The sequence below is a fragment of the Microtus ochrogaster genome, chromosome 10 (assembly GCF_000317375.1).
Source record: "Microtus ochrogaster isolate Prairie Vole_2 chromosome 10, MicOch1.0, whole genome shotgun sequence".
Classification (NCBI taxonomy): Eukaryota; Metazoa; Chordata; class Mammalia; order Rodentia; family Cricetidae; genus Microtus; species Microtus ochrogaster.
This window is the reverse complement of record NC_022016.1, coordinates 39,898,576-39,912,178: the sequence shown is the minus strand read 5'-3', so window position 1 is coordinate 39,912,178 and position 13,603 is coordinate 39,898,576. Positions and strand designations below refer to the sequence as shown.

At 44.7% G+C, this 13,603-nt stretch overlaps 1 pseudogene; it reads left to right on the top strand.

Annotated features, from left to right (window-relative positions):
* Window positions 1-13,603, top strand: part of LOC101985426 — a 34,082-nt pseudogene that overhangs the window by 19,569 nt on the left and 910 nt on the right.

Genomic DNA, 13,603 nt, shown 5'->3' with positions numbered 1-13,603 from the left:
TCTGATCCTACTGCATGTAATGGCTTTGTGGGAGCCTAGGCAGCTTGGATGCTCACCTTACTAGAAATGGATGGAGGTGGGGGTTCCTTGGACTTCACACAGGGCAGGGAACCCTGATTGCTCGTCGGGCTGAGGAGGGAAGGGAAGGGGGAGGGAAATGGGAGGCGGTGGCGGGGAAGAGACGGAGATCTTTAATAAATAAATGAATTAAAAAAAGAAAAGAAACCCCAAAGCCCACCCCCCCCAGTGACACACTTCCTCCAGCAAAGCCATGCCTATTCCAACGTGGCCAAATTTTCTATTCCTTCTCAAGTATTGCCACTCCCTGCTGACTGAGCATTCAACTATATCAACATATGGGAGTTGTCTTAGTCAAAGTCCTATTGCTGTGTTGAGATACCATGACCACAGCAACTCTTATAAAGAAAAACACTTAATTAGGGCTGACTTAAAAGTTCAGAGGTTTAGTCCATTATCATCATGGCAGGAAGCATGGCAGTGTACAGGCAGACATGGAGCTAGAGAAGGTGCCAAGAGTTCTACATCTGGATCCACAGGCAACAGAAAGGAGTAACTCTGGGCGTGACTTGAGCATTTGAAAACTCAAAGCCCACCTCCAGTGACGCACTTCCTCCAACAAGGTCACACCTCCTAATAGTGCCACTTCCTATGAGCCTATGGGGGCCATTCCTATTCAAACCACCACAGGGTCATTCTTAATCAAACCACAGCTGCTTTTATAAGATTAGTATGTTACAGTTTTATCCCTGTGAAGTTTTAACCTTAGAAATTTGAGTTTAAGATTTAATTGAAGATTTTTAACATCAAAACAAAACTTTAAACTATAAATACAATCCCCAGAGAGACTGGGAGCCTTATTTTCCTGATCTTTTCATAGTGGGCCCAACTCCAGAGCCAGCGTTTTGAAATTATTATTAATTAAATTTACTTATCTATTTTACATCCTGACCACAGTTTCCACTCCCTCCTCTCCTACCATTCCCTCCCTTCTCCCATCCACTCCTCCTCTGCCTTTGTTCAGAAAGGGAAAGGCTTCCCATGGATGTCTACAAAGCAAGGCATATCAAGTATAGGACTCAGTTCCTCCCCTGGTATTAAAGCTGGTCAGGACAATCCAGCATGAGAAACAGGCTTCCAAGAGCCTGCTGCAGTTTAGGATAGGCTCTTCTCCCACCACTAGGAATCCCACAAGTAGATCAAGGTACAGAATGGTCACACATATGTAAACGGCCTAAGGTGGTCCCATGCAGGGTCCGTAATGGTTGGTCCAGAGTCTGTGAGTTCCTATGAGGCCAGGTCAGCTGTCCCTATGGGTTCCCTTGTGATGACCTTGACACCCCTGGCTCATACAATCCCTTCTCCCTCTCTTCAACAGGACTCCTTGAGCTTGGCCAGTATTTGCCTGAGGATCTCTGCATCTGTTTCCATCCATCACTGGACAAAGCAGAGCCAGGTTTTTTTTTAATGAAATATAACAGCATGAGACAATATTTGAATATTATCCATAACCAAAAGACATTTGAATCTCTGTAAAACTGAATTTAGCTATCAGAGGGAAAGACGAGTGTGAGCAGAGTCAAGAGGCTCAGAAATAAGAGACTTTTGAGAGTAGATCTCAGATCTAATTTTTAAAAAAAGTGGTTGGTGAGCCAGGTCTGGTGGTGTACACCTTTAATCCCAGCACTTAGGAGTCAGAGGCAGGAATATCTCTGAATCCAAGGCCACCCTGGTCTACTTAGTGAGTTCCAGGACAGTCAGGGTTATATAATAAGACTGCCTCAAAATAAATTAATTTTAAGAATGTATTAAATAAAACTCTTGTAATCTAAAAAAAAATAAGTGGGCTATTCCCATAACTGTCATGCCATTCCTGCCACAGTGGTACAAGTATTCTGCTAGTCAGCATTCTGACACTATGTGCCAGCCCCTTTCTTTTGGGCTACCAATCAGCTCCCAAACCATGACAAGAGGCTTCTTTCTTTTTTTTTTAAATATTTATTTATTTGTTTGTTATGTATACAGTATTCTATCTATGTGTATGCCTGCAGGTCAGAAGAGGGCACCAGACCTTACTACAAATGGCTGTGAGCCACCATGTAGTTGCTGGGAATTGAACTCAGGACCCTTGGAAGAGCAGGCAATACTCCCAACCGCTGAGTCATCTCTCCAGCCCCAAGAGGCTTCTTATAAGTGTTGAATGCCTGGTTTTAGCTTAACTCTTTTCTTTCTAGCGCTTCTTTCTTTTTCTTTTCTTTTCTTTTTTTTTAATGGTACCTGGAGAGACAGCTGTGGGTGATGGGAACCGAACTCGTATTTTTGGTTGTGAGCCTAGCCTTTAATGGCTGAGTCATCCCTCTAGGCCCTTAACCTGTTTCTCTTCATCTAAATTTTGCCTCAATGGTTTTTTTTTTACCTTTATTCTTTCTTTAATATCTTACTGCATCTAGTGTCTGGCTGCCTGGCGGCTGCTTGTCTTCTTACCCTGGGCATCTCCCTCCTTTTCTCTTCCTTCTCTCATTCCTCTTTTTCCCTCAAGCCTAGATTTCTCCTCCTATTTATCCTCTCTGCCTACCAGCCCCACCTATCCTTTCTACTGCCTAGCTATTGGCTGTTCAACTCTTTATTAGACCAATCAGGTGCCTTAGGCAGGCAAGGTGAAAAAAATGCAGCACATCTTTACATAATTAAACAAACGCAGCATTAACAAAAGTAACACAGCTTTGCCCAGTCAAAGTACTATTCCACAACAGTACTGGGGGAGATGAAAGCTGGCTTTTGTCTTCCCGCAGCCTGCCCAGCCCCTCCCAGTGAGCTGAGAGATAGCCATCAGGGAGAACTTCAAACAAGCAAAAGTTTCTTTTCTAAAAGATCTATTTTTCTTTTGTGTATATGGTGTTTTACCTGCATATATGTCTGTACACCACCTGTATACCATACCTGATGCTTCCGTTGGTCAGATGAGAATATCAGATCCCCCCAAACCAGTTAAGAGATGGCCATAGCAGCCATGTGGGTGCTGGGAATCTCATCACGGTTCTCTACAAGAGCAAAGAGGTCCCTAACCACTAAGCCATTTTTCCCACCCCTCAAACAACAACAGAAACCTTTGAAAGGCAAGCTAAACTTGAGTGTGTGAGGACACGTAGCTGACTGATGACAACCCAGAGCTCTGGGATTACTGTCAAAGTTGGCACCGGGATCTCTATGGAGGACAGAGGCCACTGATTAAAATGCAAGCACCAAGGCGTTCCTTAGCAGGGGAACAGAGATTAAGACCGTCTTTGAAGATTTAGTTTTATTATTTTTATGTGTGTGAATGCACGAGAGAGTGCCTCATGTGTCCAGGAGTCCATGAACACCCAGAGAGGGCACAGAATGTCCTGATCTGACAAGAGGTTGGGAACTGCTTGACATGGCCCTGGGAAACAAACCAGGTCCTCTGCAAAAGCAGTGACCTTAACGGAGAGCCAACTCTCCGGCCCAAAGATTCTTATCTTTAAAAAAGCTACACTTTCTTCCTTCTGCGGACACAAGCGCATGCCACAGCACCCATGCAGAGTTCACAGGAAAACCTGCGGGGGAAATCAGTTCTCTCCCACCACCACATAGCCACAGGGTTGGAACCCAGGTCATTGGGCTTGGTGACAAATGCCTTTGCCCACTGAGTCATCCTGCTGGCCCGAGAGTGGTGTGTTGATATTCATGGTGGTTATGGGAACAGTCAGCTTATAATAATTCATTTAGTCATGCCTTTTTTTTGCGGTGTCTACTTTATTTGGGCTTTTGGTCTTTAGTTTCGTCAACCGTCCTTCCAGCATCCCATTTTCCATAACCCACAAGGACTTGTTTTGATGTTCTTGGTGCTCAGAAAACCTTGATATGGTTCTTTTTGTTTTGTTTTGTTGTCTATTTTTCAAGGCAGGGTTTCTCTGTGTAGTCCTGGCTCTCCTGGAACTCTAAATAGACCAAGCAGGACTTGAACTCAGAAAACCTGTGGAGGCCCAAAGCTGTGAGCCTGTTTCCACGTTGACCAAAGGTCAGAGAGTTGGAACTTACCTCTATTCCTTCAAGGCTATTGTCCTTCCACCTCAAACAAAGGTCAGATGTAGGTCAGAGAGTTCTGCCCTCCCAAGGTGTGGCCAGTAGCCAGACCACGGACTCCAGGAATAGAGAAGTAGACGTGTTCCTACCTCAAAAAAAAGTCTAAGGATCCAACTAATGGCTAGTTCCCTTAAGGAGATATCACTGGTTGCCACCCAGGAAGTAGTTTGCCTATAGAATGTTTTGGTCTGGGATATGAAAGTGACTTGTTTTGTTCTGGCAACAGAATGTTTAACTATGGGTGTAGCCGTGACCTTCAATTGGTATGTTCATTTCCTTGTATCATGTTAATGTAGTTTTTTGTCTGACTCCTACCTTTGGAGTCAGGGGTTAGCAACTGCTTAGCAGTTGGAAATTAAACACGTGCAAATTTCAGTACTCACTGGAATTCCCTCCCAATACTATTCTATGTTTCTCTGTTTTATTACTTTCATTTGCATCTTCATATTCTTTACTGTAGTTCTAATTCACCACACCCTTACCCTGGCAAGAGTTGTTTTTGTCATGGTTGATCTCAGACACCCACCTGCCTCTTCCTCCTAAATGTTCAGATTAACAGTGAACCACCACTGCAGCTCTTAAAATGTCCAGTTATCTTGCTCCGCTGTGGCTAGACAGCTCATGTAGATGTTTCTCTGACACCCAGATGTCTATTGTTTGTACTGGTTATTCCAGGAAAGTTCTGATTTCAAAGGCTGGTTTGTTGGCTGCAAGTCATTTTTTTTCCCCATAGACACCAAGATCTTCAGGGACTTGTTGGTGAGGGCAATTTGAATGTTTTGTGTGTAAGGAATGTTGAGTCTCTAGTTTATACTATGAAGCCTTGGCTCACCTGGAACTCACTCTAGCCCAATGAGCCTTAAACTCTAGGCCTTCTTTCTGCTGCAGCCTCCCAAGTGCTGAGACTATAGGCACATGCCACTATGTCCAGCTAAACTCCAAGGTCCTGGCTGGGAATATAATCAGCAGCTGATGCCACTCTAGCATTCACAAGGCCCTGGGTTCAATCACCAGCAAGGTACCATGCCACACACCTGTAATCCCAGCAGTTGGAAAGTAGAGGCACAAGGATCAGAAGTTCAAAGCCAGTCTTGGCTATATAGCCTGTTTGAGGCTAGCCTAGAATATATGAGAGCCTATCTTAAGTAAATAGATAAATGCAAAAAAAGCACAATCTTTTTCTTAATTTTTAAAAATGTATTTGGTTTTTATTTCATATATTTTTAATTAAAACATAAATACATCACTTTACCCCTCTCAGTTCATCCCTGCACACCCTTCCTCCAATTCCTTCTATGTCCAACTCCCAATTTGATAGCCTTTTCTTCCCCAATTATTCTGTTCAATATAGTTGTTATGGATTCATTAAAAATGCTACAGGATCCCCAGCAGCAGTAGGCAGCAGAAATGCTGTAGGTCCCCATGCGGTGGTAGTGGGTCATGTGGCAGCAGGCAGTGGGCCTTGAGAGCAGCCAGTCCCAGGCAGAGATGGCTGCCAGTCCCTGAGCGATGGCTGGTTCCAGGCAAGGAGACACATGGGGGGGGCAAGAGGCAGAGACATGGATAGAATGGATAGACACGACATGCAGAGTGAGGTTAGATATTTATTTGGGGGTTTATGGAGGGGGAAGGTTTATGGAGGGGGAAGGTTTATGGAGGGGGAAGGGAGAAGGGGAGAAGAGCCGAGAGAGAGAGAGAGAGAGAGAGAGAGAGAGAGAGAGAGAGAGAGAGAAGGAAGCAGGGGAAGGGAAGAAGAGGGGAGAGAGGCAGAAGCAAAGCTGCCTCTCTGGGAGGAAGACAGAAAAGAGAGTGAGCTCAGGCTGGAAGCTGAAAATCAGCCTGCCTCAGCGGAGGGGGAGGGAGTGGGCATGGCTTGTCTCTTAAAGAGATGGAACAATCATTACAATAGTATATATATATGTACAAATACAGCCTATAAATACAGTCTTCTGAGTCTGTTTTTGTTGTATGTGTATATGATTTCAGAACCAACCACTTTGTACTGGACAATCAGTTAAGGGACTCATCCCTGGGAGAGACTAATTCTTCCTCTCTCTCAGTATTCATCAGTTACCTATAATTCCTTGCTCAGAAGTATGACCCCATGACATTTCACCGCTTCGATGTTAGCATGTCTACTGATATCACCATTGTTCAGATCTTGTTTATGCAGCCATTTCTAGGAGAGCGTATCTCACAGCACACCTTCTAGTATTCTGGCTCTTACAACCTCTTCAATGTTCCCTAACCCACAGATGTGGAAACTGTCTTGAAAACATATCCATTAGGGCTGAGCCCCCATGAGCCATTTATCTCTACATTGTGTCCAGTTGTAGTTTTCTGTGATGGTCTCCATTTGCTGTAAAGAGAGGTTTCTTTGATGAGGGGTTGTGGACACACTGGTCTGTGTGTATGAGGATAAGATTTAAAATGTGAAGCCGGGCGGTGGTGGCGCACACCTTTAATCCCAGCACTCGGGAGGCAGAGGCAGGCAGATCCCTGTGAGTTCGAGGCCAGCCTGATCTACAAGAGCAAGTTCCAGAACAACTAGTGACCCGTCCAGCAGGTCCAGTTATTCAGGGTCTGAAGAGGCTCTCTACCTGTAAGAATCATGGGTGAGAGAAAAGAAGGAGACCAAGCAGAATTCAATTGTCAAGGTCTCACTTTATTAGGGTAATGGTTACAGCTTATATAGCCCTTGAATGAGGACCTTGGCTTGGGGTGGGGGGTAGGGGTAAGAAGGAACTTGGAAGGGTAGCACAGGTCACCAGTTAGCACACCTGGTGTTTTTTGTGTAAGCAGAAACATTCTTTTTGTGGTTCCGTTAACAAACAGTTCTCAGGATAGTTGGGATGTGGGGCTCTCTGCAAACATCCTTAGGACAATGGTCCCTGATATATCTGTTATCATTCTTGGGACAATGGTCCCTGACAAACTAGGACTGTTATACAGGGAAATCCTGTCTTGGGGGGGGGGGGGTGAAGGGGAGATTTAAAATGTAATTAGGTAGTAGATGCTCTTCTAAGACTCATAGCCCCACTAGACCCAGGAAGTTGGCTAAGTCCTTACTACCAGGCATGATTTCCCTCCTGTTGAGTGGGCCTTCAGTCCAATCAGACAGCTGTTGGTTACCACTAACATGAGAGTCACTCCTTGCACCTTTACAGATATCCTGCCATTCTGGTAATTGTAGTTCATAGGTGTCACTGCTAGGTAGGACTATTGATTGCCTCCCGTTGGCAACTTTCATGGTATTTTCTTGTACTGTGCAAGACAGACCACAGGAAGGAGGCTTTCGGGTCAGATCCAGCTTAAGCCATCCAAGTCCAGTGTCCCAAGTGTGCAATGTCTTCAACAATAGCTTCAACCTCTGAGAAGCAACAAGCCTAACAGTCTCTATCATTTTGGAAGTCACTTGGCCTGCCCTGACAAACCATTGTAAGGGGGTTTCTCGTGCCTAGGGGTTTTGTTGTCTCTAGTTCTTGTGGGAAGGATTGTTAGCACTCATAGTATAACATCCTTTAAGATATATATCCATATACTTGTATGTAGTATGTATGATTTTAGGTAAATATAAAGTAAGATTCCTTGAGATTTATCAAACAAACTTGGTGTCCTTTTCCCCATCCCTCTTTCTCCTGTAATGACCTTCTTCCCTCCTCCCCAGTTCAGGTCTCCCTCCCAGTTTTTCCATTTCCTACTTCATATCATCTGGTCCTGCTATTCTCTCAAGCCCTCTTCCTCCGAGGTCCCTTTAGTCTTTCCTAGTTTGTGTGGTTATTCCAGGTTACATATTCACATCTAAAACTATGGAACTAAGAACCACAGGTGAGAGAGAACATACAGCCTTTGTTTTCCAGGCTCTGGGTTACCCCACTGGATAGAATCTTTTCTAATTTCTTCCATTTACCTGCAAATTTCACTGTTTCACTTTTCTTTATAGCTAAATAATATTCCCTAATATATGTGTGTGTTTGGTTGGAACCCCCAGCTCGCTCGCTCTCTCTCTCTCTCTCTCTCTCTCTCTCTCTCTCTCTCTCTCTCCAAACCCTACCCTCTCAGAGAATTTCCAATTTTAAAAAAGGTGCCAAAGCTCCCAGCTCCCAGTTCCACATTCTTGGCTGCTACTGCAGCTTCCCTGAAGTTGCTAGCAGTTCAAGTCCCTGTCTAAAGTATTCAGTTTTGACCATACTTGGGCACAAAACCAGCCTATAGGCTATATAACCTCCCTTCTTTAGTTTGGGTGCATGACTTCTCAATCTCTGGGTCCTGGGAGTTGCTTTGCTAAAATAAACCTGTTCTTTTACTTTTTCAATTCAGCTTGGTCTTGCTTACTGCATTGGCAGAGAAACCTATTATGGTGATACAGAAAACCTATTACTAGGTACCCTAGTTGAAGTATATTTTGGTTGTTTCCATTTTGTGGTTATTGTGAATAGGGCAGACATGAGCAAAGCTGAGTGAATATTGTGGAGTAGGGTGTCAGGTTCTTTGGGCATATGGCAAGGAGTGGAATAGGTGGGTCACATTTTTTTTTTGAAGCAGGGTTTCTCTGTGTAGTCCTGACTGTTCTGGAACTCACTCTATAGGCTAGGCTGGCCTCAAACCCAGAGATCCAACTGCCTCTAATTCTGGAGTCCTGGGATGAAATGCATGAACCCCTGCCTGGCATACCTGTGTTATATGGTAGACCCATTTTCAGTTTTGTTTTTTAAAGGATTCTCCACACTCAATTCCAGAGAGGTTGTGCTAATTTGCACTACTACCAAGAGAGAATGAGGGCTCCTATTTTCTTCAAATCTCCTCCAGCATTTGTTGCTAGTTGTTTTGTTGATCTTTGCCATTCTGACTAGGATAAAGTCTTTTTGTTGGGTTTTTGTTTGTTTTTTGTTTTTTCAAGACAGGGTTTCATTATGTAATTCTAGCTGTCCTGGAACTCTCTTTATAGACCAGGCTGGCCTCAAAATCATAGAGATCTGCCTGACTCTGCTCCCCAAGTGCTGGGATTAAAGGTGTGTGCAGCCACCACCCAGCAATATAAACTCTTAAAGTTTTAATTTATATTTCATGATTTCTAGGAACAATAAACATGTTTTGAAATATTTCTTAGCCACTTTTATTTCTTCTCTCTGTTTAGATACATGACCCATTTTTCGATTGGGTCATTTGTTTCCTTGTCTCTTTGAGGTTTTTTTTGTTATTTGTGGTTTTTTAAAGTTCTTTGTATATTCTAGATATTAATCCTCTATCAGATGTATAGCTGGCCAAGATTCTCTTCCATTCTGGGTTTTTTTCTTCATTCAATTGGTTGTGTCCTTAATTATGCAGAAACTTGCTGAATCATATTTGTTTTGATAGACTTGTTTAAGGTTTATTTTTTATTTTATGTATATGCCTGCGTGGATGCCTGTTCACCATGTGCACTCCTGGTGCCCAAGAAGGCCAAAAGAAGGTATTAGATCCCCAGGAACTGAAGTCTTACATGGGTTTGAACTGCCATGTGGGTGCTGGAAACTGACTCTCCAACCTCTGGAAGAGCATCCAGTGCTCTTAACCACTGAGCCTCCTGTCTAGTCTAGTTTGAATTTTGATACAGAATCTCTCTATGTAGCTGTGGCCAGTCTGTGGACTCTATCTGTCGATAGATAGATGGATAGATAGATAGATAGATAGATAGATAGATAGATAGATAGATAGATAGATAGATACATACATACATACATACATGATAGATAGATACATACATACATGATAGATAGATAGATAGATAGATACATACATACATACATACATACATATATAGATAGATGCATAGATAGATACATAGATATAGGGAGAGTAGGCTGGCCTTGAACATTCAGCAGTCCTCCTGCCTCCTAAGTGTTGTGATTATAAGCTTCAACACCCTGCTCGACTGATGAACTATATTTGAATGAACCAAACCATTAAGTACTTTTGAGAATGTAAGTCTGGAGGGGAAAAAACTCAATTATTCATAAAGATAAGCTTCCGGTCTGCAGGGGGAAAAAGCTGTTCCTTCAGCACATTTAGGTCAGAGCACCTATGGGCAAGGAACCAGGGAGAAGAAGGCAATAATAGTGGCAGAATAGTGGTGAGTGCTTCTAGATCCTTTGCTCAGAGCAGCAGCCACCTTTTTGAGGTATAGTGGTTGACACGCAGGAAAGCAAACATGATGAGTGGATAGATTTCTATTGAGACAGAAAGAGCTAGAGGAGATGGGCTTGAGGCAATGATCACCAAGGTCAAGAATGAGAAACAGGTCAGCAGGCTCATCTCCAGGCTGGAAGCAGAGGTAGAAACAGGGACAAGGATAATGGTCAGGAGCTGAATAGAGCAAGAGGGGCCTGCATGTAGAAGTGGTGGCTTTCCTTGTTGGCCACCATCTTCTGAGGAGGATTAGGTGGTTGGGTTACTACTTATATTCACACCTACTACTCAAGGCAGCATTCAGGCTGCTCCACAGTCTTTTCCGAAGAAGGAAACATGTTTCCTCAAGGTTCTTCTGGTCCATTTCACTGTCCCACAGGGCAGATCACTGGCATTTAAAACTGGCTAGGGTCTCTGAAAGATTTTGGCGATGTGACTCTGGCAGGTCCTCTGGAAGGTGGGAGACCGTGGCAGTGCGGCGGGTAGGAGACAGACAGATCCACCATGCAGAGAGAGCTTGGGTATAAAGTTTATTTGGTAGGTATTAGGAAGAATATAAGGGTAAGGGGTTATGGAGGAGGGGAGAGAGAGGAACAGAGAAAGAGAAGAAAGAGAAAGGGAAAGGCAGAGACTGCTTCTTCAGAAGGACAGAAAGGAAAAGAGGAGGTGTGAGATCACCTTGCCTCAGTGGAAAGGGGATATTGGGGGTGAACTGAGTTTATCTCTTAAAGGGACAGGGCACCCAGGTGACAGGGTAGGCCAGAAGGATTACAACAATCTCTACCATGACCAAGCACCTACCTTCTCATGCCCTACTTCCTCTCTCCAGCGGTTGAACTATGGTGGTAGGAAGTTGTTCTAGTTACATTCTGTTGCTGTGGCAAACACTCTGACCAAAAGAAACATAGGGAAGGAAAGATTATTTCAGCTCACAAGTTACAGTTCAATCATGAGGGCGGTCAGAACCAGGCCTGCGTACTCTTCCACACAGCACTACTGACGACCAAGGAACTCACCGGCAGCCAAGGAAGTACAGAAGGAATCGTAGAGGGTGCTGCTTGCTGGAGTGTAGACCATGCTTCTGTTGCTTTCTTATACAGCCCAGGACAATCTGTCCAGGGAATGATGCTGCCTGTTATGGTAAAATGCTGCAGGTCCCTGAGTGGCAGCAGTGGTCAGCAGGCCACAAGACCATGGTGGACCACAAAGGCAGCTGGTCTCAGGCAGGGAGCCACATAGCAAGTGAGAGACAGAGACGGATAGTCACATGCCATGCAGAGAAAGTAGGTATATATTTAGTGGATTGTGGAGGGGAAAAAGAAAGGAGGAAGGGGAGAAGAAGAAGGGGGGGAGGGGAGAAGGGAGAGAGGGAAAAGCTGCCTCTTCAGGAGAGATATGGAAAGGAAAGGATTCAGGTTGGAAGCAGAAGGAAGATCTGCTTGCCACAGCAGATGGGGGCAGTAGGCATGGCTTGTCTCTTAAAGGGACAGGACAGATACTGCCCACAGTGGACTGGCCCTCTTATGACAATTAACAATGAAGACAATCCTCCACAGACATGTTCACAGGCCAACCTAATAGGAACAATTGCTCAGTTAAGACTCTTCCAAGGTGATTCCAAGTTGTAGCAAGTTCACATTTAAAACTGACCATTGGGGCTGGAGAGTTCCTCAACACTTATAAACAATTGTTGCTCTTACAGATGACCTTACTACAAATACAGAAGATGTTATGCTTCTGGGTTTGAAGATGAAGAGAGAGAGATGAACCAAAGAATACAGGCACAAAGAAATAGATGTTCCCCAGAGCCTGCAGAAGGTCCGTGGGCTACTCCTTACTATTAGGACTTGTAACTGACCAAACTGAAAGGCAGTCCTAAGTGTTCATATGTTACAGCAGCAACAGGACACTTCGACATCTAAGAGGAAACAGGACATTGAGACAGAGATGGTTGGCTCAGATTCTAGACAGGGTTACTGACAGTCAACTGACCATGAAGCTGACTGAGCCTGGGACATGGCAAGGATCTCCAAAATGGACTTTGTTCTGTTGTTGCTGTTTGGTTTTTGTGAGTTTTTGAAATAGGGTTTCCCTGTGTAACAGTCCTGGATGTCCTGGAACTCACTCTATAGACCAGGCTGGCCTCAAACTCACTGAGATCCACACACCTCTGCCTCCTAAGTGCTGGGATTAGAAGTGTGAACCGCCATCGCCTGGCTTGTTGTTAAGAAACATCACGAGTTGGGACCTTGGCAGGTATGGTGAGGATCGTGGCAGGTGACAGAATACGCCATGCAGAGAGAGTTTGAGTGTGGAGTTTATTGAGAAGAAGGTATTGTGAGAGTAGGGGGAAGGAGAGAAGGGAGAAACAGAGACAGAGAGAAAAAAGGCAGGAGGAAAGAGGGAGGGAGGAGAGAGAGAGAGAGGCTAGGAAAGGGAGAGAGAGGCTAAGACCTGCTTGCATAGGTGGGAAGAGAGATCAGGAGTGGGTGGAGCTTATATCTTAAAGGGACCTTTGCACCTGTGTACAAATTAGGACCTGCTTGCCATACACGGGGTGACTGTGTCAGGTTCCCAAGGGGCACCAGGATACTAACAGTTGTTGTTTTGTATTTTATTTGTTTGTATTATTGTCGTTTAAACCAAGAAATACAGACTGTTGATTTGGGCTCTTTCCTCTGGTTATCTCTCTTGGAGCCCAGGGTCTGTTAGCCTTGTTATACGATACCTAAAAGGCTACTTTAAATCTGACATGGAGGCTGTCAAGATCAGTGGATAAACGGGCTTGCCTTGCAAGCCTCATGTCTTACTCTGGGTTTTATGGCTGTGAAGAAACCACGATCGTGGCAACTCTTATAAAGAAAACATTTAGTTGAGGATGCTCACTTGCAGTTTCAGAGGTTCAGTCAATCAATTATCATCATGGCAAGGAGCATGGTGGCATGCGGCAGAGCTGGTGCTGGAGCTGAGACTACTACATCTTGCAGGCAACAGAAAATCAACTGTCGCTGGGCGGTGGTGGCCACGCCTGTAATCCCAGCACTCGGGAGGCAGAGGCAGGCAGATCTCTGTGAGTTCGAGGCTAGCCTGGTCTACAAGAGCTAGTTCCAGGACAGGCTCCAAAGCTACAGAGAAACCCTGTCTCGAAAAACAAAAAACAAGCCTTTCCTCTGGCAGCGGCCATCAGGTGAGCCAAGATGGGCGCCTACAAGTACATCCAGGTGTTGCGGGAGGTCCTTCCGCTCCTCCAGCCTATAGCCGCTGAGATACCCGCCCATTGGGGCGTGGTCTCTCTCCCTTTAAAAAAGCGGCC